At 42.6% G+C, this 25306-nt stretch overlaps 1 long non-coding RNA gene across 3 annotated transcripts; it reads left to right on the forward strand.

The window, feature by feature from the left end:
• The first annotated feature begins 665 nt into the window (after positions 1-665).
• LOC118106381 lies at positions 666-25306 on the forward strand. Of its 3 annotated transcripts, none has more exons than XR_004695199.2 (7): positions 666-953; positions 1942-2007; positions 8867-8975; positions 12512-12616; positions 24828-24921; positions 25024-25155; positions 25247-25306. It is a non-coding gene; the product is annotated as an uncharacterized LOC118106381 (long non-coding RNA). The 3 variants fall into 3 exon arrangements; XR_004695198.2 differs by lacking the exon at positions 8867-8975 and adding an exon at positions 11641-11771; XR_007032618.1 differs by lacking the exon at positions 8867-8975.

The raw sequence follows: 25306 nt of genomic DNA on the forward strand, positions 1-25306 counted from the left end.
TATTTCGTTATTATATATATTATTTCATATGTGGTGGGGCCGATGACAAGGTTATCGGTCTTATAAAATATTATTCGTTTATTGTAAATTGGTCAGGCGGCGGCGCCCGTACACAGCGGGACAGGTCCACCCGTGCTCCTTTAAAATAGCGTAGTAATTTTCCCCTTTTTCCTAAACAAGGCGAATTGTTACAGCTATACAAATAAAATTGAATTGAATTGAATTGCACTACAGTTAAAATAACAGGTCACAGGTCAGACAGTGACATCAGTAAACAATGCATAATTCGGGCCCCCTGGAACAGGGCCACTGGTGGCTGTGGAGCCTTAGCTGCTTAAGTCATTCATAGGGAGGACCACCTATGTTTATTATGGGTGTTTTCATGGTCATTTTATATCTACTATATATGTTAACAAATTAATGAATACATCATTCATAAATTTCAAAGTTGTTCTCACGAATGGCTTAAAACTGAGCCGTAAAATATAAATTATTAATCAGCCATTCCCTATAGCTTGTCCTAAACTACATCTTACAGCTTAATTATTATCATTATTGTTGTTGTTGATGTGGTGCAGAGTTGGGCTGCAGAGACGTTATGGTTGGTTTTATTTTGAAGGGGACTGCCGGAAGTGTCTGTTTTGTGATGTTATAGTAGACTTGTCAGTGGTTTTCCAGCAACTCGTCCCCTGCCACGTAGAGCTACGAAGGACCAGCGGGTTTCTAAGTAACTTGATCCTTGATTTGATAGGACCTTTTTGGGAGACCAGTTGGTTGAAACTAACTCCGTGTCCCTCTGACTCCAACTGTAAGAGAACTTTCCATACCTTTCTCACTTATTGAACCGTCAGCAGTGCTTTGTCTTTGCTGCAGCTCATCTTCACAAACTTATACTACCTATCACGAAGAGCCACTGGAATCAGCAGCTTAATGTTCACATACATCCGGAGCAGGTTAGTGTAAGGCTTGAGGAGAAGTTGCAGCTCAGAATTACTGTGTACTGAATATGTAGCAGCGGCTGGTAAAGTCACGTGTGTGTGTGTGTGTGTGTGTGTGTGTGTGTGTGTGTGTGTGTGTGTGTGTGTGTGTGTGTGTGTGTGTGTGTGTGTGTGTGTGTGTGTGTGTGTGTGTGTGTGTGTGTGTGTGTGTGTGTGTGTGTGTGTGTGTGTGTGTGTGTGTGTGTGTGAGCGGTGGGGGGGTAAAGTTACAGCTCACTTCAAGCTGTTGTTGACGAGACCAGGCGAGTGGCTATATAGATTTCAGTTGCTATTAGTAAAATATCATTTTATTTAAACACGTAGGATCCTGCTGACTAAATGTGTTCAGATTGTGTCATGTGTTGCTGCTGGTAGCTTAGCTGCTATTGGTTTCTCACTCTGTAGGATTCACAAACTATTTATGATGTTACTCTGGGGACACTTAAACTAATCCTCATTTCAAGTTGTCTACATGTTATTTGACATTGTGTTTGACATTTCTAAACAGATTTAGCTGGTTGTGGATTTGAAATCACTGTAGCATATCATTGATAACCTTTACTATTCGACTGTACAGGTTTTCACTGTGTGTGTATGTGGTTTCTAGAGAAAGAGAAAATAGTGGAAAAGCAGCCAAACTTAATAGTAACATTACATATTCAATTTAGAATACTGAAAGTCAAATGATAGTTTTACCATTTGATACACGATGTACTTAATTTAACCATCTCATAGCAGCAAGGCTACTGAACTTAACTGCTCCTCTAATAACAATGCATCCTGGCAGGGTTGCATACAGACCACTGCTAGTGTGCTTTTGATTTATGAATGAAATAATGCAGAGCATCCGAGCTTTTCAAATTTAAATGTCATTGATTCATCTGCATTAGCATAGATGTTATTTGGCATCTATGCTAATGCAGATTTTTTTGACGACTACTTATGATGTGTTGGGTTTTCGCAGCGACTACTGATGATGTAACAGCTTCTTGAAGTGCTGTCCCAATTCATAGGGGAAGATTTGAAGGGGGTAAGTAGAATGGGACGGGCAGGATACTCTGCGATATATGATGGTGGTCGCTGGTGCAATGTTGTTTCTAATATCATGGATTTTTTGCTTCAAGAAAGATACTAAATGTACAACAAAGGTCCCGCACTGAACAGCTCCATATGATAATATTTGATAATAGTCATAGCGCCCCCTAGCTGTAACAGGAAATGTCATGTTTTACTTTTAAGTGTCCTGCAGCTAGCCCTTTCACCCGATTCATGTGAAATTTAGTCAGGAGAGCCTGAAGGAGTTGGTGATGCCATAGAATCAAACTTGTGAGTTTTCAGCAGGGGGTGTGTCCTTGGCATGGCGGCGAATCTTGATGTCTCACCAAGAACCTTGAAGTAGCTGTAACTTCCATGTTTTTGCTCCAATTAATGTCAAACTGTATATGTGTGATAAGGAATCCGCCCTGAAGAGTTCAAATATACTGAAATAGTCACAGCGCCCCCTATCTGTGACGGGAAGGACCATGTTTTATACTTTGACATTCTACACCTACATTTTTCATTTGATCCACCTCAAAATAGGTCAGGGAAACCTTGAGGGGCTTGTGACGCCATGTTGTGATACTTAAGCCTTTATTTTGAACTGCAATGGCGTGCATTTGGAAGGGAACGCCAAACAAACAGGAAGTGGCTGTAACGTCACTGCACATGCTCCAATCTGCAAAATGGACATGTACAATAAAAGTCACTATGTGAACACAAGGACAATATACGTCAGCTGAGGCAGAATGGCTCAACAGCCCCACCTACTGGAAACTGCAAGTAGTCCCTCTGGTTCACACTTCATTGGAATAACCAAATTTTTTCCCAGCCGACTCAAGACCTCAGCTGAATCGTGAGACTTGATCAGCAAGCATTCTCCGGCGCTACCCGACGGACACGGTCAGACATCCTTCCCGTTAAGTCCAGAGCGAATGCCTCTTCCTGGGGGGGATCAGGGGGACACGGCAGCCTCGGCGCGGTAGCTCACTTCCCCGCTGTGGCGCATTGTACTTCTTCTTAGAAAAGAAGTGCCTTTTTGAGGGCTTTATCATACTCGAAAACCACATGTGCATTAACATCAGGTCTGGTGAAAATTTACGTATTTTAATGTGCTCGGGAACGTGCGTCCACAAATGTTTCGATAGCGCCCCCTACAATTTTTCAAAGAGGGTCATCCTAATCCTTTACTTTCACCTAGAGTAAAGAAAATTGGCACACAGTGTATCATGCCCAGATGCAAATAATATCCTCTTGACACTCTTAGCCACACCAAACAGGAAGTCAGCCATTTTGGTTTAAAAATAAAAATGTTCACACGTGCTACAAAATCGTACTCCTCCTAGAGCTTTCATCAGATCAACAAAATCAGTGAGTTTCATCTTAACAACAGGGGGATTCAAAGTTGTTAAAAGTTTGAGTTTTCGTCACAAGGTGTGAAGGTGGCATGGCGCCAAATTCTGATGACTCACCATCCAAAGACGATGTTGTTGTATCTCGGACATACATGGTCCAATCTGCTCCAAACTGGACATGTAAGACAAGAGTCCCGGCCTGATGACATCTACACAGAATACATGACTTAAAATTACAGCGCCCCCTGGTGGCATCAGGAAATGTCTTGTTTTTTGCACGTCTTACACTTTGATTAATTCCTCTTCGTCCATTGACCACAACCATGTCACAGCCCAGCCCTGCGTGCCCTGGCGCAAACTCTTAAAAGATAAGTGACTAATGTATCAGAGCTTGGCAAAGCTCTAAAGAGTTACCCAAATCCTTGTTTTGTAATTATTTAATCACTGGGTCGGTCCAAAGCTTTTCTGGCTGGTTTAAGTGTTCTGGCAAAAGTATCCTATGTATGTAAATCTCGAAATATACAACCTTCATCCATCAAAGCTTCTGTAGTAGGTATTCAGTTCATTTAAGATGCAAAGATCCTTCAGTATGTAGCCTGCTCGGTAAATGGTTTGTATTTATATAGCGCTTTTCTAGTCTTGATGACCACTCAAAGCACTTTACAGTGCGGTTTGCCATTCACCCATTCACACACACACACACATATTCATACAGTGCATCTATTAGCAGCACTTTTTTGTTCTATGAGGGGGCTTCTATAACCCGACTTCTCCAATGAGGCCTTCGAGCAAAGCAAGATGAACCCTCATTCCCGACTGACAAAGGAAAGGCCATGTCAGGATCTTGGTTCATGTCTCGCCTTCGCCTACTCTGCAAATGATGCAGACTCCCGTAAAGGCCATGGGTCGTTGGTCTTCTGCAGCCTTTGAGCGTCGAGTTCGCCTGGGGAGGATTAGTCTCAGCTCAAAGACCATGAGTGCAAATTCCTGAACAGCAAACCTTTCAGTCATATAAACGCTGCATTCAGATGGTAGTTGATGGCTGGGTGCATTGATCTGCTAGTAAATAATTTGAGGCCAGCAGAATGCTTGCTGCCACACACGGATATTTCACATGACCGTAGTACAACCTCTTGCAGAACACATGCCTGCATTCTTTAGTTATAATTTTAGATGTCTGCAGCATGCTTGCTGGTATAGTTTGGTGCACATGGATATTTCACTTAACAGTAGTATGACCTCTTGCAGAATGCATGCTGCATTCTTTAGATTATTTAGAGGTCTGCAGCATGCATGCTGCTACACATAGATATTTCCCTAAACAGTAGTATGACCTCTTGCAGAATGCATGCTGCATTCTTTATATCATTTTAGAGGTCTGCAGCATGCCTGCTGCTACACATAGATATTTCACATAACTGTAGTATGACCCTTTGCAGAACACATGCAGGATGCACACTTGCATCTTTGGACAAGTTTTGGAGGTGTGCAGCATGCTGCTGCTACACTACTAATGTTACACGATAACGGTGTGCCCTTTCGCGGGATGCATGGTTGCATTCCTTAGCCAACAATTCAAGACTGCAGCATGCTTGCTGCTGCATATAGATATTATTCTAGCTGGGGTAGGTTTCCATTGTTTTGGGGGGTTTTGCACGTGTTCCCTGTTTTATCTTAGCATGCTGCTTGGCTAATCCAGGGAACATCCAAAGAATGGAGCCATCCGCGCCAAGCATAACTGTATTTCCATTTGTGCAATAAATGGGTTAATCATGACTAAGTGTTCCTGACTGAAATGAAGCATCGCGTTAGTTCATGGAGGACACGGAGTCAGTGTGGTGTTTACTTCAGCCAGTTTTTACACTGAAAACGGAGTCATTCATTGACCTACTCTAAACAACAGCCAGGAGTTTCTTGTTTGAGGTAGACCAGGGGTTCTCAAACTTTTGCAAGCTGGGCCCCCCCAAAGCTGGTTAGGGGTAGTTGGGGCCCCCCCCGCAGCCCGCCACCGCCGCCCTCAACTACACCACCATATATAGATAGATAGATAGATAGATAGATAGCATCTTGTTATTCATAGGCCCGACATGTCAAGGTTAGGCTATTGTTATTGTTAGGCCCATACAGACAATTACTATTACTATTTTACTATTTATTATTATTATTATTATTATTATTATTATGATCAGTAGTAGTAAGCCTATTAGTAGGCTATTAATATTAGCAGCTATGTGAGCCTGCATGCTTTCTTATTATAATAATCATCATTATTATCACCATCATTATATTATTATTATTATAATTAATGATAATCAACCTATTATTATATTATTATTATTATTATTATCATAATAATAATAAGTGTTATTATTGCTATCATTAGGATAGCATGAGCCTGCTTTGCCTTGCAAAGGTCCTCAAGTCTTGGGGCAATGTTTGACAAACTTATCCTCAGGTCATCCTCGATCTGTGCGCGGTTGCGATATTTAAAAGATATCGAAAAGCCTGCCTCGCACAAATAAGTCGACGCGAAAAGGAGGATCATTTTTAAGGCTATGTCGCAAAGCTGAGGGTATTCCGGCATCATTGCTACCCAGAATGACGAAAGAGGGGAGGTGGTAAACAGATGCTTTAGTCTACTGTCACTCTTCAGCTCAATAAGCTGCTCTTGCATGTCTATTGACAGCTCGTCTGCTGAGCAGAGAAATGGATCCCGAACCCAGGCGAATGAACGGTAGTCCTCTTTGAAATAGGACCCAAACTGATTCTTCAGCGCTGAAAGGTGATCAGCAGCTGATTGGAGGAGAGAGGAGAAATCAGTGCCACGTGCATCGGCAATGACGTGCATCCAGAACTGATGCGACCATGCCAGAGAGCAATTTTTTTGTCAGCGAGGAGCAGAACGTTAGATTCGCGGCCTTGCAAAGACAGGTTAAGGCCATTCAGCCGGTCAAAAATATCCACCAAATAGGAGAGAGAGGCAAGCCACATGGCATCATCCAGGTGCTTCGCCAGATCTGTTTGACTTTCAGTCAAAAACAACTTTACCTCCTCTCGCAGCTCATACAGCCGTTGTAACACCCGCCCCCTGGAGAGCCAGCGAACTTCAGTGTGCAGCAACAGCTGTTCGTGCCCTGACCCCATCTCCTGGCAGAGGACCCCAAACAAACGGGAGTTAAGTGGACGAGCTTTAATATGGTTAATTATTTTCACGGCCTGGTGAAGCACTGACTCGAAGAGCGGTGGCATTTTCTTGGCAGCAAGTGCCTCGCGATGGACCATGCAGTGTGTCCATTGCACAAGTGGAGCAACTTGCTGGACGCGAGCTACGAGGCCACGCTCACGCCCTGTCATCGACCGCGCTCCATCTGTGCAGAGGCCAATACACTTTCCCCAGCCCAAACCACTGTCTTGGATGAACGAGTCAAGGACATTAAAGATTGCCTCCCCTGTTGTACGGGTCTGAAGAGGCCGGCAAAACAGGATGTCCTCCTCAATTTCCTTTTCCCGCACATACCTGATGTAAGTGAGAAGCTGGGCCTGTCCAGCGATGTCAGTGGATTCATCCAGCTGCAGTGCATAGTAAGGACTGATTTGAATGTAGTGTATTAGTTGCTCTTTGATATCACTAGACATTTCTGATATTCGGCGTGACACATGATGTCTTGCGCGGCCGGCAAAATCAGTGTTTCGGCAATTGTATGGGGTTTGCCAAGCTTAGCAATTCTATGAGCAACTACATACGATGCCTCCAGACACTGCTTGGAGACAGTGCTATGCTTGGAGATGGTGGTTTGTTGTTGCTGGAGGCCATCACGTTTAAAGAAGTCCACAGGCTTCTCTTTCAAGTCAGGGTGTTTGGTGTCGAGGTGCCTTTTTAATTTGCATGGCTTCATGCTGTCATTTGCCAGCACCTCGGCACACAAAACACACTGAGGACGTTGCTCAGTCGTGCCAGTGACGGTGAAACCAAACTGCAAATAGCTCTCATCATATTTGCGAAGCTTTGGCTTCTTCGCAACTGGCGCATCTGTTGCCTGACTTTTACGAATCAGAAACTTGTCCATAGTTGTGTTTGTTTGCTGATACAGTGTGTGTGTGAAGTTAATAAAGTTCTAATTGCAACGTCGTGGTCTTGTGAGTGTGTTTGTATGTGTGGCTGTGAGCGACTTGCACACGAATAATGAATAAGGCTGTGCTAGGCAATGGTTCCTAACAAAACGAACAGTACACAATGTAGACAGGGACAGCACAGAATAGTATTCAAGTGCTGGTGTTTTATTTGTTGCAACACGGTGGATGATTGAAGATGTAAAGGTAGGTGTTAAGGAGAAAAGGGCTAGCTGCGGTTGGAAGAAGTTAGCTAGCTAGAAGGCTAGCTCTTGGGGCTAGGAGCTTTCTAAAAAGACTGGAGCAAATTACTCCTTAGATTAGGCTACGAATAGGCCTACTGCAAGTGCAGGAAGGTATTACTAAGGAAGGAGTGAGTCTTTAAAAAGACTGTTTATAAAGCAATGAATATCTGAATGATAGAGGAAACAAGAGCAATCGCACAAACTGCAGGGTGTCGTCTCAGTGAGGGTGAGCGCTGACCATGCCTGCGGTTACTTTTATACTCGGAAGCGTACGTGCAACTCGCGTTCAAATGATAACACTCCTCTTTTGATTGGTGGATCAGGAACGAAACAGTATTTGATTTGTTTGTGTCAGTCCAGCCCTTTGCATTTCGCCACTGAGGGAGCTTTCACTAACCAGTGACAGGTCGGCGGTCGTTTTTTTATTTTTTTTTTCTCCGTCTGTGACATCGCGCCCCCCCACTTTGAGAACCACTGAGGTAGACAGACACTTCATTCATGAGGCTGTGATTGGATGAGCCTTCCAACGTGATTACGTTTACGACTGACGTGGCATCTTCAGGAATAGGTATTCACGTGCTGAGTGTGATCTTTTCAGAGTAAAACTTCACACATGACCTTTTCACTTTTGAAGCAGCGGTTATAGCAGTTTTTAAATTGAACACATGTCATTCTTAAACAGCAGATCATACCTGTTGTTTAATGACAGTTTCAGTGGTGGAGTGAGGGTTGAAGCACTTCTCTTAGTGCGTTTGCTCCTGTGGTGGACAACCTCAAACTTAGCCCTGGCTGGAGTTGATGTTTTGGGCCTTGCCCTGATGCATTGCCAGTCTGACGTGTCGCCGGTGAAGGCAGGTGCAGCAGCCTCTAATGCTGATCTTAGCTTTTCGGGCAATGTCACAGTAAGTCCTGGGATCCTGTTTCGCTGGTCCAGTTGCATTGGGACACATCCATTGAAGCGTGTCAGCCGAGTCCATGGCAGGATTTTCAACATTTGAAGCCCCGTCTATAAAAATCTGTGTCTAGTAATATTTAAAATATATTTGCTGCTACAGAGTCAATAAATTGCCTACTCTCTTGTATTTGTTGTAATGTTTCAATCATTTTCTCAAGCTGTGTTATCATCATGCCCCTCTCACAGCAGACAGCTCACTCCCCTGCCCATCTAGAAATCTCTCCTGCGCACATGCATATTTTTTGGGATTGAAGAGGAAAGAGAGCATGGAGAGCGAAAGAAAGTGAAGAGACAAGTGAGTTTAGAGAATTCAGAGATGTTTTTTGACAGTGTTGTTCATATTCTTTGTGAATGCTGAACCAAACAACTGCTCAGCAGGGGGCACTGACATCTACTACTAATGACATCAGTCTGACCTAGTGACATATGGCTGACATACTGACATACGTTCGTACTACATACACTCAGGGGTCGGCTCAACTGGGGGCACTGACACACACTCAGGAGTCGGCTCTACCAGAGGCGCTGACATACCCTCGGGAGTCTTCTCAAACAGGGGCACTGACATACATCCGGGAATCTGCTCAACTGGGGGCCCTGACATACACTCAGGATTCGGCTCAACACGGGGCACTGACACAAACTCGGGAGTCGGCTCAATCTGGGGCAATGAGGCTTGTCCAGGGAAATTGCTGGTGGAAGACTCGGGTGGGTGCATTGCAACTCTTCTCATGTTAATTTTTTGAATGTAGAAGTCAAGAGTGCCCTGATCCATGCGGTTGAGGATTTTTTGGCATTCCTGCTTTAGTAAATAGTGACAGTAGAGAACTCCGGATTTGTAGTACAGGGCCCAGTTGTCACATTAGGAGGCAGCTTTGCACCGCTATCTTCAGCCTGGTGACGCTTCACTCTCAGCAGTGGTGGACTCTTCCTTCCCCATTCACCATAGTTCCTCCGCAGTGTATTCGGGTTCATTTAATACACTTTTAAAATTGTTTTCTTCCATATCCATCAGATTATTGTCTTCTAGTCGTTGTTGTGATGTTTTGATTGCGCTGAAAGTCTTTGAAGTACCCGTTTAAGATACGATGGAACTTGGTCATTAAGGACTTTGTGTGTAAGGAGGAGAATTTTGAATTATATTCTGGAATTTACTGAGAGCCAGTTCAGAGAGGCTAATATGGGAGAAATATGATCTCTTTTCCGAGTTCCTGTCAGTACTGCAGCATTTGGACCAACAACTGGAGGCTTTTTACAGACATCCTAATGGTAAAGAATTAATACGAATGAACTACAGTACTCCTATTCCTGTAGAGGACTTCTGAAAGTCTATCAGAGTGACTGTTGAGTTTGGTCACTTCCTGGAACAAGTAACTCAGCCAACTAAAGTAAGAATGGTGGTTCAAAACGTCTTCTATCAACTGGAGCCAGGCTGACAGAGAGTCATAGCTCTACCGATCCATCTATTCCTTTAACTCTGAGGAGCAATGATTTCATTAGATTCTATATAAATAAAATTGTAACCATGAGGCTGTTAACCCCTGAACCTCCAGTGTCTTGTGGACTCAAACACTTCAGCCACCCCTCCATCGGCATAGTGGTAAGTGGATAAAGAGTGAGTCTGAGGGTTATTGTAGTTCATTTGTTTTGTCTTTAGTAAGTGTACTGGTGTGTTTAAGAATCACGCTGGCTCATTATAACACAGACAACCCAGAGCGTCAATCTCGTACACTTCCAGCATCTAGGTCTCCAATATTCATCATTAAGATTATGAAACAAGATTTCTTGCGCAATATTATGAAAATTAGGAGCATCCTGTTTCAGAAGGATGCTGAGAAACGAGTCCATGCATTTGTCATTATTGCTGTAATTCTTTATTATCAGTAAGTCTGTGAAAAGTCTCCAGTTCGTCTAAAGTGCTGCAGCACGATTGCTGACAGGAGAGATAATATATAATTTTATTCTGCTCCTTTTGTACAAAGCCCTTAACAATCAATGCCCTTCATATATCAAAGAGCTCATAAAACCATAGAGCGACCCTGGATTACCCGATAGAAAAAGTGCTGCCCATAGATCCACTGTATGAATGTGTGATTTGGTGTACGTCATTGTACTGTAAAGCACTTTGAGTGGTCATCAAGACTAGAAAAGCACAATATAAATACAGACCATTTACTCCAGATCTGCAGGATTCAGACAACAATTATTATTATTATTAAATGTTGCTATCATTAATGACATCTTTACATCTTTTATACTGTCCTTGCAATGAGTTGCTTATCTTCAACGCTTGAGAGCTAGCTAACAGTGTGCAGTCCTCCAAAAAACCACAAAGCGTAACTTTTCTTGTTTGTTTACTGAAGAACCTTTACTGTAAAACTGTAACAAAGCATAAATCCAAAAAACTAATTAGAATACAAAAAAGGCACAATGTAAGAGCATAATCAAAAGATACAAAACAAGCTGAGTCACTGTGCTAACCACCACTAGCATGCTAGCTTTAACTCGTTTTTACATGTTATTAAACAAAAGTACAGCAATTGTGATTCACCAGTTAAAGGGTTAGGGTTAGGGTTAGGTTTACTACCACTCTTTTCAGAATTACGTAGATTGTTTTTACATAACAGCAAGTGGCCAGAGGAATTCTTATGAACACGATATCTCAAGGACGTCTTGAGGGAATTTCTTCAAACATTTAGTTGAACTCAAGAATGAAGATTTTGGTGGTTATGTGATCTCACAGCAATTATTTTGCCTTGCAAACGCAACATCTCAGGATCAGCTTGAGGGATTTTCTTCAAATTTGGTACAAATTTCCACTTGGACTCTAGGATGATCTGATAAATATTTGGTTAAAGATCAAGGTCACTCTGACCTCATAAAACCCTGTTTTGTCTGTAACCACGTTATATTAAGATGCTTCAGGAGAATCCTGTTTGTTTGGGCTCTGTTTTCTCCAGGCTTTGGCACTACCCCTCCATCCACTTCAAATGTAGAGATGCCATTCAGATGTTTAAACCTCATCAGGAACTGGAGCTGAAAAACTCAGGAGAAACTGCTCCTTTTCTGGCCATTTGACAGCTGGTCTGCTGTGTGTGCTTCTTTTTGACTTGAGTGCTTAAGTGTGATACCGATAAGCTGAATGGGAGGGAGGAGGGGTTCTGTTTATACTAAACTTATTAATAGAGTTGTTTGTGTGTTCTAGGTTTGTGATTGTTTTGAAGCTTGTTTTAAGCAACAGTTCATTTATTTCTTTAATTGTGAATAAAATCGAAATCTTTTTATATCAGCTTCCCTCTTTTCTTTTTGCCCAGTTTTACTTTTAACATGTTACTTCCCCAATCCCCTGCACTTCACAGGAACGTAACATATTTTGGGACTCTTCCTGCAATTTAATATGGAATGAAACTGGTTGGCGGAGGCAGTACAGAAATCTGTCTGTCTCTGGCTCCCATATCTAGAGAACCGTTCATCTTATCAGCTTCACACTTCTGTATTATTAATGGCCCAATTTCATGTCCCATGTTATCGCTACACAGACAGCCACATCTGTTTCTGGCATCACAACTAGAGACAGCATTGTGAATGAAACACAGTTTGGGATAGTTGATTTTGCAAATGGTTTAACACACACTTCCTCATAAACAAGGCTTTAATGGGTAATTTGTGTAGTTAAGTGACTGTTTTGTGAATCTGACTTAAAACACTAGTAAGAAAAATGTAACAAAAGTCTGAGTTCAAGAGAAGAATATGAAGATGTGTACCTATGCTGCTCAGCTGCTTATAACATGGCTTGAAAGCTGACTCATTATAAGTTTCTTTCTCTTTCAGGTTCTGTAAGTACAGTGAAGACGTGGAGCAAGCTGTTTTGCGGAAACATCATGAGGCAGCTTAAAGGCAAACCCAAGAAAGAAACATCCAAGGATAAGAAGGAGCGTAAGTTGGCCATGCAGGAAGCGCGACAGCAAGTGGCCACTGTAGTCCTCCCTACATTGGCTGTGGTGGTGCTGATCATCGTGGTCTTTGTCTATGTGGCCACTAGGCCTGGTGCTATTGAGTAGACATTTAAGTTCCATTAAAGAGACATAAACTCCTAAAGTAACTGGGCTTTGACAAACCGACAGGCTATACCCAAAGGACCCATAGTATGGCCCTGTTGTGACTGGCTTACCATTTGTCTTCATTAAAGCCCCCTCCAAAGTGTTTTTTGCTTTAAGTGCAATTCAACAGAAGAAGTCCAGCTGAGTGCAGTTGCATTTTCACCTTGGTGCCTCAAGACAAATGAAGATGACCCAATCATTTACAGCAACAGATGGATTCATGTTGATCTCTTACATAACTATGCAATATCAGGCATACCAAAGGACTTGCATGCAACCTGTCAGGTGTGTCAAGAAGTGTTTTTTTAAAAAAGAGTCTGGTCTCATGTTGCATTCTGGCCAGCACTCTCCTGCAGTATCTGCATGAATAATGTTTGGAAAAAGAACTGAAGAAGGATTCGGTTTGTCCATTGTAGAGTGTTTTCTCTGAAGCCCAGTATGTTCATACATCAAAAAAATGTCATGTATAATGTCAGAATTGCCTTATGTTATTGAGTCATTCTTGACATCTGTGCAGAAATAACAAGGTGCCTTAACAGAGCTGCAACTTTTACTACACTACTTTTGTTCTGTGTTTTAAAGTTCTTGATTTCTGCACATTTATCTGTTTCTCTGTCACGCAACAAAAAAAAGTGTACGTCTAAGCATAAAGTATTTGTCTTGGTCATAAAGAGTAATTAGGTAGTATCTGACTTGACTTGTCTCTGTTGTGCCAGTCTGTCCAGTAGCCTAGTAAACATTTTGAAACCAAGTGTACAAATCCTGTGCTATGGGCTCTGTTTTAATAACCTTAGCACATGGTTTACGACTACATCCACACTGATGTTTTATTTTTAAACCACATCACTTTTGCTAGATTTATGCCTGGCATTCCCACTATTCCAAAATTTTTAGCCCAGAAACAAGAGTTTTGCTAACTCAGGTGACCATGTTTTAGGTTGGAAACTCTGGGGAGTTTACTCTGGACATGCAATAATATATACTTTTGGAAACGATGATGCAGGCACCCACATTTGCTTCCTAGCTTGGTCTTATCAGTCATGGTGTGTCCTTCCCTTATTTGTCATCATTAGACTTCTAGAAGAATACAAATGGCATCCGCCTTGACTATTAGTGGTGAATGCAACACCTTATACCACTTTATATAGGAGTGGGAATTATGGAGATTTTCTTTCAAGCAGGATCACAATCCACAATCATGTATACTTTTTCAGGAATCATTGACTGTAAAACATATGGGACACCACTGTATATGAATATGATTCCTTATGAATACTATATAGGGATAGAATCTTACAGGAATATTTTGAAATACAACGCTGTTATTGTTTTAGATAAAGAACATTACAGCTTAAAACCCCTAATCACTGCCATTATTCAATTCAAATCAGTTTTATTTGTATAGCGCCAAATCATAATATACTTTATCTTAAGTATCTCAAGGCACTTTACTTATTTAGGTTGAGACCTTAACAATGATATAGAAACAATACAGTTCCCCTTAATGAGCAAGCACAGACTCAGTGTGGGCTGCCATCTGCTTAAACCGATTGGGGTTAACGGAGAAAAAATGGGAAAAAGAGGAGAGTTGGTTGGAAAAGGCAGGGGGAGCATCATATTTGAGCTCTGAGTGGTTGTTATATTGAAAATGGTAAGACAGATATTTACAGATGTAATGCTATGATTGATGATAGCAGCACCTGTGAATTTAGCACTGATAATAATAATTAAAGCAGCAAACAGCGATAGTCAGGCCCTCGCAGTCCATGCGCGTCGGGGGGTGCTGCGACTACTGTGTAGTTGCTGGAGGTTGGTTGACACAGCTTGGTATTGCGTTATGCATTTGCACAGTGCATGAAGTAGTTAAATGTCACAGCGTGCATCCTGTTGGTAGTAGGTGATGCTACGATTATGTTGAATCATAGCAGATTGGAATAACTACAGTATAGTAAAATTAGGAGACTTCCTGTTTTATTTCGGGGCATGCTGTTGAAGAAAAAATTAGGATGAGCACAACTGTTAATAATGAAACATTGATGTTATGAAGTCAACCACATACAACATTTGAAGTTTGGTCAATATAAGCATGTACAATAAAATGACAACAACTTCCTATTTCACAGCAAATCTTCAAATTTGAAGTTGATATGATCATACTGTAGGTGTCAATTAAAGTAGAATGTCTGCGAATAGCAAAAACTAAGCAAAAATTTTACATTTCAATCAAAATCACCAACTTCCTGTTAATTTTGGTGTATGCGTCAAAGACGTCGTATGGCCCTGATACATATACCTACCGATTTTCATACATGTCGGTGAAACATGCTGCCAGGGCTCCTTCATTGAAATTTTGAAGGGGCGCTTTTGTGCCATTTTGCCACATACCACATACCAAGAGTTTTGTGACTTTTCTAACATTTTAGCTCCTCAAAAATTTGATCAATTGTAAAAACTAAACACTCATATTCGGCACTTTGCCACGGCAACTGCATAAAAAATAAAAAAAAAGATTCATAACCTATCATTGACCATGTCAAAAGGTTCTTCTGACCAAATTTCAGCTGGATGTGGTCAACCTGCTTGTTGCCAATAGGGGGCGCTATTACTATGACTGAATATTTGCATGTAGATGTGTTCAGGCCCAGGGCCAGCCCTGTACATCTGCGGGCCCTAAGCAGGATAAGTTGATTGGCTCTGCCTCTCAGTGAATAGACAGTGACATGTTTATAAAATAAGCTACCATATGTAATTATAACCCTTGTGCATAATTTGTTGTTTATCTATAAATTAAGATGGCAATATAATAGTATTAAAAATGACCGTTCAAAGAAACTTCAAGACAACACAAAGCACTGCAGATGTTAAAGGACCTCACATTCTTGGACCCCATGTGTTGTGATCAAGACTATAACAGGCAGCCAATTGAGCGTAGGCACATGTAAGCTGAGTGTCACAGTGAAAGGAATCACCTGCTCTTCTCTGTTGTGAAAGAAGGATGTGAATCACTTCTGGGTGACAAATCCTGTGAAGAATTAGAGCTGGTGAAAAGAGTGTATTGCATCAACACAGCCGTAGATACACCTAATGACCCTGTGGAATTAATAGTTCAAAGTTATGCAGATGTTTTCAAGGGTTTTGGTGTACTGCCCTTCACATACAAAATCCAGTTGAAAATAGGCGCACAGCCAGCTGTGCATGCTACACGCAGAATTCCAGCACCACTGAAAGACTGCCTAAAGAAAGAACTGGATAGAATGACCATGTTAGGTGTGATTAAAAAGGTCGAGAAGCCTACAGACTGGGTCAACTCCATGGTAGTCACAAAGAAAATGAATGGAGAGTTGAGAATCTGTATGGATCCAAAAGATCTGAATGAGAACATAAATCGTGAACACTATCAAATACCCATACATGAAGAAATCATCAGTGAAATGGCAGGAGTCAGTTACTTCTCAAAGCTTGATGCATCACAAGGCCTTTGGCAGCTTAAACTGGATGAAAGTAGCATCAAGTATTGCATCTTTAACACACCCTCTGGAAGATACTGCTTCCTCAGACTGCCTCTGTGCCCAATAAAGTCAGCGCCTTGAAATATAGTCAGCGCCTGAAATATTTTATCGAGCAATGGAACAGATCCTCGAGGGCTTGTATGGAGTTCGAGTCTATTTTGATGACATCAAATCATCGTATGGGACTCCACAGCCCAAGAGCACAATGAGAGGCTAAACAGAGTGAGGAGCACATACAAAAGAATGGACTGAAACTCAACAGGAGTAAATGTGAGTTTGGAGTGCAGGAAATACTCTTCCTCAGAGATGAGCTCTCAGCACAAGGTGTCCAGCCAGATGAAAATGCAGAGGTATGACTTTGAACTGATTTACACTGATTTACACTTTGGAAAATCCCTCCACACTTCAGTGTTTCTTCAGTGTTGTTTGTTGTGGTTAGCTTGTGGTAGCTAAAAAGCTGCTGGCTCAGAACCATGTCTGCCTGGTGGTGGGTTCGGAGGCTGGACTGGTACCGGGTGGGGCCGAGAGAAGAGTGCTGGAGTAGCTGATGTCATCCTAAACCCCCGAGGTTTGAAACGAGCCGTTTCAAAGACATATTTCTTAGAATGGACTGAGTGAAAATGTCCGCGAACTGACTGTTTTCATACTTTGAGGATACCTACTGACCCCCTTCAAGTAATTACCGATAGTAAAAGCCCAGAAAAGGTTTTTTACACAATATGGGCCCTTTAATATTTATGCAAGTTAATTCATGCTACATATACTTCATATGTGCTGGAAGCTTATGTTAAATGAGATAGTTGACTAGTAATTACATTGTTTACCTATACTGCATTTAGCCTTAAAGAAAGGGGGATGTTGTGATCAGATGCTATTGCATGTTTTTCCCACTAGGTGGTAATCGTTAACTAGGAGTAAATAAAGATGCAGAAAAGATAGAGTAAGAAGACACTAAGGGCCTGCTCTACTAAAGGTTTGTGTGTGTAAAAACGTGTGCAAACCTGATTTGAGATATGAGAGCCTCCTCACGGTTGAGTGTGCTATCAACCACTTCTTTGAGCCGCTTCTCCAAGGTATCCATTTGGCCTGAAGGTCCTGAAGCTTATCCGAAAATTAGGCTGCGTCCGTGTCCTCATACTCATCAGCCTGCTGTTGTTCCTCGTCAGAAGGCTCTAGATCAGTGGTTCTTAACCTTATTGGAGGTACTGAACCCTGCAAGCTTCATCAGTGCATTCACCGAAACCTTCGTAATTGGAAAAATAAAGAAAGAGGAATTTGGGATAACTTATCTTCAGCAGCTTTTCCCAGCATGATATTCGCCATCTTCAACGCAGCTGGTTTTACGAGTGTTTCACCAATGTTGTGTGGTTTGCCCCGCTTTGCGATCAGGTACGCAACTTCGTACGATGCTGTGAGGATCGGTTTGTCGATGGGTACAAAGCCGAGAACAGGCAGAGTAGCCTTTTCATCGAATCTGGCTCTCTTCACCTTGAATTCAGCGAGCGTTGTGTTCTTGTATTTCCCATCTCCATGCAGCTTTAGGAAGTGTTCCTTTAGTTTTGCCGGTGCTAGACTAGAATTGCTCAACTTGGCATTGCAAATCATGCATTGAGGACGCTGACTCCCATCACGTTCCTTTATACACGTGAATCCATATTGTACGTATTCGTCCAACCACTTTCTTTTTTTGCTCAACATAGTTAGTATGAAGGGATTGAAAGATTAAAAGAAAATCACAAATAACGTACAATCACAACAGCCACAAGTCGACTACTGAGCGCACCAAGTTCCTGATCACGCAATGTGGCGTGATCAGCTGCAGCCAATGATGGCCAAGCGGAGCGTGACGTCACGAATAATATGAGTGGGCTGAATTTATCTCATGCCGGGTTTACACCGGACGCTGAACCGCCGCGCCAAGGAAAACCAGGCGCCTCCTATCCGCCCCCCTGTTACACAAATATGCTGTTCACATCGGCTGCGATGCGCCGCGCCGCGCCAAGGGGCCTCGCACCCTGCACCGATGGTTTCGGCGTTGAGTCTATTTTTTCCGCTTGCCGCGAGCGTATCGCGCCAGGAAACACACTGAAAAATGATTTAAACGATATAAATGGCATATTTTATATTATAAAAATGATCAAATATGCATCCCATACTTTGTATTCCCCTTCTGTTGTCCTGGAGTTTCAATCTCCCCGATATTTCCCCTCTCATTATTAACTTTCCCCATCTGCCCATCCACTACAAACAGACAGACAGAGAGAGAAAGAGAGGGTTGGGGGGCTATGAAGACCATCATCATTTACCCCCGAACCCCTACATTGAACGGGTTACATACAACAACAAGCAGAGAAAGCAGAATCGCGGGCTGACCGGCGCGGAGAAATGCGCGTCCCATGTGAACAGCCAGGCGCCTGCGTGCTTGACAATGGCGCTGCGCGGCGCTTCAGCATCCGGTGTAAACCCGGCATAACACGGCGAAGAAAAATTGTGTGTTGCCAATTTTTTGACGGCCCGACATTGCTAGTGCGAACCGGGCTATACTGTGTGTGTCTTGACCCCTGCCGAACCCCGGAGAGTGACTCCCCTGGGATCGATCGAACCCAGCTTAAGAACCACTCCTCGGGCGGCTGTGGCTGAGGGGTAGAGCGGTCGTCCTCCAACCTGAAGGTCGGCAGTTCGATCCCCAGTCTTCCCCATCTGCATGCTGAAGTGTCCTTGGGCAAGATGCTGAACCCTGAATTGCCCCTCATAGAACAACAAAGTGCTGCTAATAGATGCATTGTATGAATGTGTGTGTGAATGGGTGAATGTAAAACTGTACTGTAAAGAGCTTTGAGTGGTCATCAAGACTAGAAAAGCGCTATATAAATACAAAACCATTTACCATTCCTCTAGATACATGGTTTCCAACAGGCTGGTTATCTCAGTGACGCCACTTCGATTGTGTCTAGCGGTGACATGACGACCAGGGTCAGCATTTACATTGGGGTCCATATTTTGATCCAAATCAATGAGGGAAGGTGCATCTTCTTCCCGAGCACTAATTCCCACTGCTGACCCCTGCTAGCTTGAGGTAGACATTATTGGTTGGTGGAACTGCAGCGCAAATAGGGGGTTTATGAAAAGCACTGATGTGTTATGCACTGAATGCAGTAAGGGAATGTATTACGTGAATTAAATGTTTTGTGCTATGTATGAATACAGTGCGTGAATGAGTGTGTGTTAAACAATGTAATTTTCTATATCTAATAATCACTATTTGCCTCCTGAATGCTCAAATACTACTCAAACATACTTATACAGTGACAAAAATGTGATTAAACACGTTTTTAGTGAAGATCAACTCACAGAAAAGCTATATATACATTAATCATTCAGCAAAAATTTAATTCAGCAAGAAAAAAATTATTAATATATATTTTTTTAACACAATATCAAACCAGGAAGGAGTACATGACAGCAACATCAGAATCTACGAAATAATCCACACGCGTGCCCGTACGGGCCACCACTCTAACAATTCACCTTATTAAAAAAGCTCATGTACATACACTAAATTTAAAGGAGTGGGCAAGGTGGCGATATATTTCATACAACACAAAACACAATAGTTGAAAAGTAACAAATAGAGAACAATAGTCCATGTTACACATAAATCCTTTTTGTACATTCTTCAAATGTAAAAAACAATAAAACAAACAATATGATTATTGTAACATTCGGTGTACATTAGGGAAGGCAAGTGACTGTACCATTACTGACAATAATTCTTCAATTCATTTACCTTCCATTATACTACAAACTGTTTATTCTAACCAATGCTATAAATACCCTTATCTTTCTGATGATCTCCATTACACATGGCATCTATTGTACTTGTGTCCATCCTGGGAGAGGGATCCCTCACATGTGGCTCTCTCTGAGGCTTCTATATTCCTTTTCCCCTGTTTTTTTTTCAGTAGTTTTTCCTTACTTGTTGAGGGTTAAGGGCAGAGGATGTCACACCTTGTTAAAGCCCTATGAGACAAATTGTATTTTGTGAATATGGGCTATACAAATAAAATTTGATTGATTATTGATTATCTTGGCCAGCTGCCTTACAGGGATGGTGCCTTCTCTAATCTCCTCTGCCCTGGTCTACAGTGATGGTGGGGCGTATTGTTTTGTCCATGATGGCAGCTTGGAGGAGGGGAAGATCTGTGTCTGATGAGGGAGGTGAGGGAAGGAGGACAGGACAGGGATCAGCAGGAGGAGCCGCAGGGCTATCAAACCAGTTAAAGAAATGGTTGAACTGGTTTGCTCTCACCTCATCTCCAGCTACTGTGCCGCTGTTTTACTTTTTGCACCCCGTGACGGTTTTTATACCCTCACCAGCAGTTTCTTTTCCACTTCTCTCCTGACTCCTTTGCCTCTCTCAGTTGGACCTGTTTCAGCTTTGCCCTGTCACCGTCTTTAAATGCCATGTTTTTCTTGTTAAGGTCTTTGATGTTATTTGTTATCCAGGACTTGTTGTTGGGGAAGCAACACATAGTTTTGATGGCAACAACAACATCCATGCAAAAGTTCAGGTAGTCAGTAATGCATTGTGTGACCCCCTCTATGTCCTCTCTGTGTGGTTCTGCAGCACACTCCAGTCAGCAGACTCAAAGCAGTCCCTCAGAGCCCCTTCTGCTTCTGGAGACTGTGTGCTTGTGGGTTGCTTTTGTATCTGTGGCTTGTACTCAGGCAGTAGAAGGACCAGATTATGATCCCCAGTGATATGGTTTTCCCAGTGGGGGCAGGGGTTGGAACTGTATGAATACATCACATTAGCATACAGGAGGTCTATTGTCCTGTTCTTTCTGGTGGGGCAGCTGACCAACTGATTAAAGTCAGAGAGTGAAGAGTCCAGTGTAGCATGGTTGAAGTCTCCAGAAATTGCCATAAAGGCTTCAGGATGTTGTGTTTTTTGCTTAGCGATTGTGGGTGTTTGCACGTGGAGGGATGTACACACAAACAACAATAGAACTTTCTGGGTTTGTAATATGGTCGGAGACTCACCACCAGCAGCTTGATGTCCTGACAGCAGATAGTCTCCTTTACCGTTATATGTCCAGAATTGCACCACCTGATGTTAATAAAGAGAATGAGTCCCCCTCCTTTGTGCTTGCTGCTCAACTTTGTGTCCCTGTCCACTCTCACAGTGGTGAATCCCAGTAGATTCACATTAGCGTCCGGAGTGTTGCAGCCGAGCCATGTCTCAGTGAAGCACAGTAAACCACACACTGTCAATCTTGTCGAGTTTCAATGCATTCCATCACCACAGATGGAATAGAGGACTAATTTTTCCCACAGCTTATCTATTAACTTAGACTTGAATTTAGCGGCAGCTCAGCAGCCCTGGTACCTGTGCCTCAGTACCTAAGGTATAGAGTGGATTTGCCGGTGTTCGCCTTTGTTCAGAGTGAGATCAGTTGTTCCCTTGAATAAATAAGGCTTCCCTGACTGTCTTGCAAAGACATAAGAGCCATATACATAGGATATAATGTGATCTGCTCAATGCGTGCAGTAAAAAAAATGTTAAAGTGAAAACTAAGTAGGAAAACAACAAATCAACACACTACACAGACAGAGCTACTGGAAATGCTGCCACTCACGTCACCACCATCTTACTTAGGCATTCTTGTGCCATCTTTGGTAAGTTTTGTCAGTCTGAGCTTGGAAAAACTCCTCTCTGCTGATGCCACAGTCACAGGTAGTGTACAAGCTATTCTCAGGGCGACCCAAAAGTTTGAATAAGACCCAGTCAACTTACCAGCAACATTATCTGGTGTGGTATTCTGCATCTACATTTGGTGCCTAGTGGTGTCTAACACTAGGAACCAAATGCTTATACTATTCTGTATACTTATGCTTATTATGTATGCCTAGTGGTGGCATTTAATGCATATCAGTGCATTACATATTACTCTTCTGTATACTTATTATGTGTGCAAGCACCACTAATGCATTGCAGTGCTGGGAGTAAAGGTCTCTCTAACAAAAGAAGGAGATTGAGAAAAAACTTTTTTTGTGTTTAAACTGCTCTCAAAACCACAAATGGAGGTTGTCATACATGATTTTTAGATCAGAACATAGGAAAATGTGTTAGCTACGCAGACATTTTTTTACTTTAGTTCTCCGGCTACACTCTCCATTGTGTCTAATGTTAATTTTTGAGAGGAAATTTCTGGAAGGAGCAAAAAGTCAAAATTTTCCACGGCCACATTTCTTAACTCTAACCAATACAAATATATATCCGTGTGTTCTGAAAAGTCTTGGGACTTATAGTTTTTGAATAAATCGCAAGTTGACTAAGTGGTCACAGGTTCAAGACCAAGTGAGGGCAGAAGTTTTATTTTGCTTTTTACTGCTGCTGCTTAATAGAAACATACAGAGTCCTCTCTCTCTCTCTCTGTCAGTCTCTCTCTGTCAATCTCTCTCTGTGTCTCTCTGTCTGTCTCTCTCTTTGTCTGTCTGTCTCTCTCCGTGTCTCTGCCTGTCTGTCTGTCTATCTGTCTCTCTCTCTCTCTCTCAGAGTGCATGCTAGGAGATTGTGGCATGTGATTGAGTGACTGAGCAAGTGATTTTCATTCTTTATTTTGTTTTTATGTTTGTAATGATATTATTTTCACACAGTTTGTGGGTTAAAGGTTCACAGTACTGTATAGTTTGGTGTTTTTCTTTTATCTTTCCTCCCCGGCGTCTTGCCGCTGGCGTGGCATACACCACGGGAACTTTAAATCTCTAAACCGCAAACATGGCATTGATATCTCTGCCACATTCCCCTGCAGCATGGAGGACGTCGGCTTTGCTGTGGGGGAGAAGGTCAGCCACAGCAGCGTTGTGTCGGCCGTTCAGATGAACAGCGCGTTCTCCTGGATCAGGTGGAAAAGGTGAACGCAGTAGTCGAGACAGGAATCATCGTGAATGATTATTTTGTACAGGTGCTGCCTCTGTCCCAACCTGCCACCCAGGTGGTCTTGTCCAATGTCCCTCCCTTCATCACTGATGAGTTCCTCAGTAGAGAGCTGTCCAGACATGGGAAGGTCCCTGATCCGAAAGATGCTGTCTGAATGTAAGTCTCCATTACTGAAGCACGTAGTGTCTCACCGCAGGCAGCTCTACATGATACTGAACAACTGGAATGAGGAGCTCTACCTCCGCTTTCACGTTAAAGTAGATGACTACGACTATGTGATTTTCACCACTTCATCGGTGATGAAGTGTTTCATTTGTGGAGAGGAGGGATACATGGTGAGATCTTGTCCGAGACAGAGTGACCTGGCCCCGCCCGGTCCAGGGACGATGGGGAAGAGTGATTTTAGCAGTCTGAGGCAGTGGTGGGACCATGGTAAGACTCTAATAAGACTCTTGTGTCAACAGCACACCCTCAATGTCACAGGAGATATCACCAGATCTATGAAAGATCTAGAGACCGAGATAGTGGAACTAAAACATTTAAGTGAGTCCACAGGAAATCAAGGTTATATTGAGAGCCTCAAAGAAAAAAAAATGGCTTTAGCCAACCTGCTGGACAGTAAAGTACAGGGCGCATAGGTCAGGTCCCGGTCCCGCAAGGAGGTGAACTGTCATGACGGAGTGAGCGTGGAGCTAAGAGCAGTGTGTGAGTGTGGAAGCGATAGTGGGTTTGGTACAGACTTTACTTAGCTTCATATTTTGGGTTTATGTTTATTTGTTTTGTTAATAAACTGGTCCTCAGTCACCTACTCATCCTATATAAATGTAAAGTACAATTTAAAAACTGTTATAACCGCTGCTTCAAGAGTGAAAAGGTCATTTGTGAAGTTTTACTCTGAAAACGTCACTCAGCTCGTGAATACTTTCATTCCTGAAGATGCCACGTCAGTCGTTAACATCATCACGTTAGAGGGCTCGACCAATCACAGCCTCGTGAATGAAGCGTCTGTCTCCCGCAAACAAGAAACTACCGGCTTGTGTTTTTACGTGGTTCGATGAGTGACTCTGTTTTCGGTGTAAAAAACTTGCTGAAGTCAACACCACACTGTTTCCCTGGAGGAGAGGATGACTGCGTTGGAAAGTAAAGCCGCAGGCCCAGTTTGGAGGAGTCGAAGCGGAAAAGACAGGCGCACAATCCCAAAATTACGGTAAGAGCTAAGCTACAGAGAGAAGCCATTGCTAACTGCTAAGCTCAGTAACAAGATCTGAATAGCGTGTAAACAACTGTGGGATTAGCGAGAAAGTTGCTAAAAGAAGAAGAGAGCATCGAGTGCTTGAGCAGAACTAGTGCATGTTTAAATATGTACTAACTGCTTAAACTTAAGAGTTTGTTCTCGTTAAGTTTTTTCATAAACGTGACTTTTTGTCCTGTTGTATTTTATAGGAAACTGTCCGTCGTCTTCACACCTCTGATGCAAATGGCCGGAGCCACGAACCGGAGCAAGGGGAAGATTAAAGAAGAGCCAGGCTGTGCTGTATAAAATACACTGTCTAAATTCACTTAATCTGATCTATTTCATCATTGTGTTTTCACAGCCTGAGCCCCCCCACACGAGGCAGTCACTGCACATTTGGCCGAAACTCTCGCTGCAAGTCCGGATTTGCAGTGTGGAAAATGACGCCATTGTCTGTAAGTAACTGTTTAGTAATTGTGTTTTTTACCGTGGATCTTCCAACGGTGAATTAGCGAGGCTATTTCCGTTTATAATAATTTACTCATGTTGTTTTCCAGCTGCCTGTAAGACGTACTATGACGTACTAAGACGTACTATGAGCCAGTAAGGAACTTCCGGTACATCCAACCGGACCTCGCAGCTCTTGCAGCAGCATTGAAAAGTTCAGGAGTCGACAGAGAAGAAAGAGGGTAAGATTAGATTCATTAGATAATTTTTCAGTTACATGTGTAGGTGTATATTGTCATTGAACTGTGCTAATTGTACTGATTGTGTTTACAGCTGATTGAAGCGGGACAGATGACATGGATCCATCCTTCCACAGCCAGGAGCTCACCGACC

Source organism: Hippoglossus stenolepis, chromosome 4 (assembly GCF_022539355.2).
Source record: "Hippoglossus stenolepis isolate QCI-W04-F060 chromosome 4, HSTE1.2, whole genome shotgun sequence".
NCBI classification, from domain to species: domain Eukaryota; kingdom Metazoa; phylum Chordata; class Actinopteri; order Pleuronectiformes; family Pleuronectidae; genus Hippoglossus; species Hippoglossus stenolepis.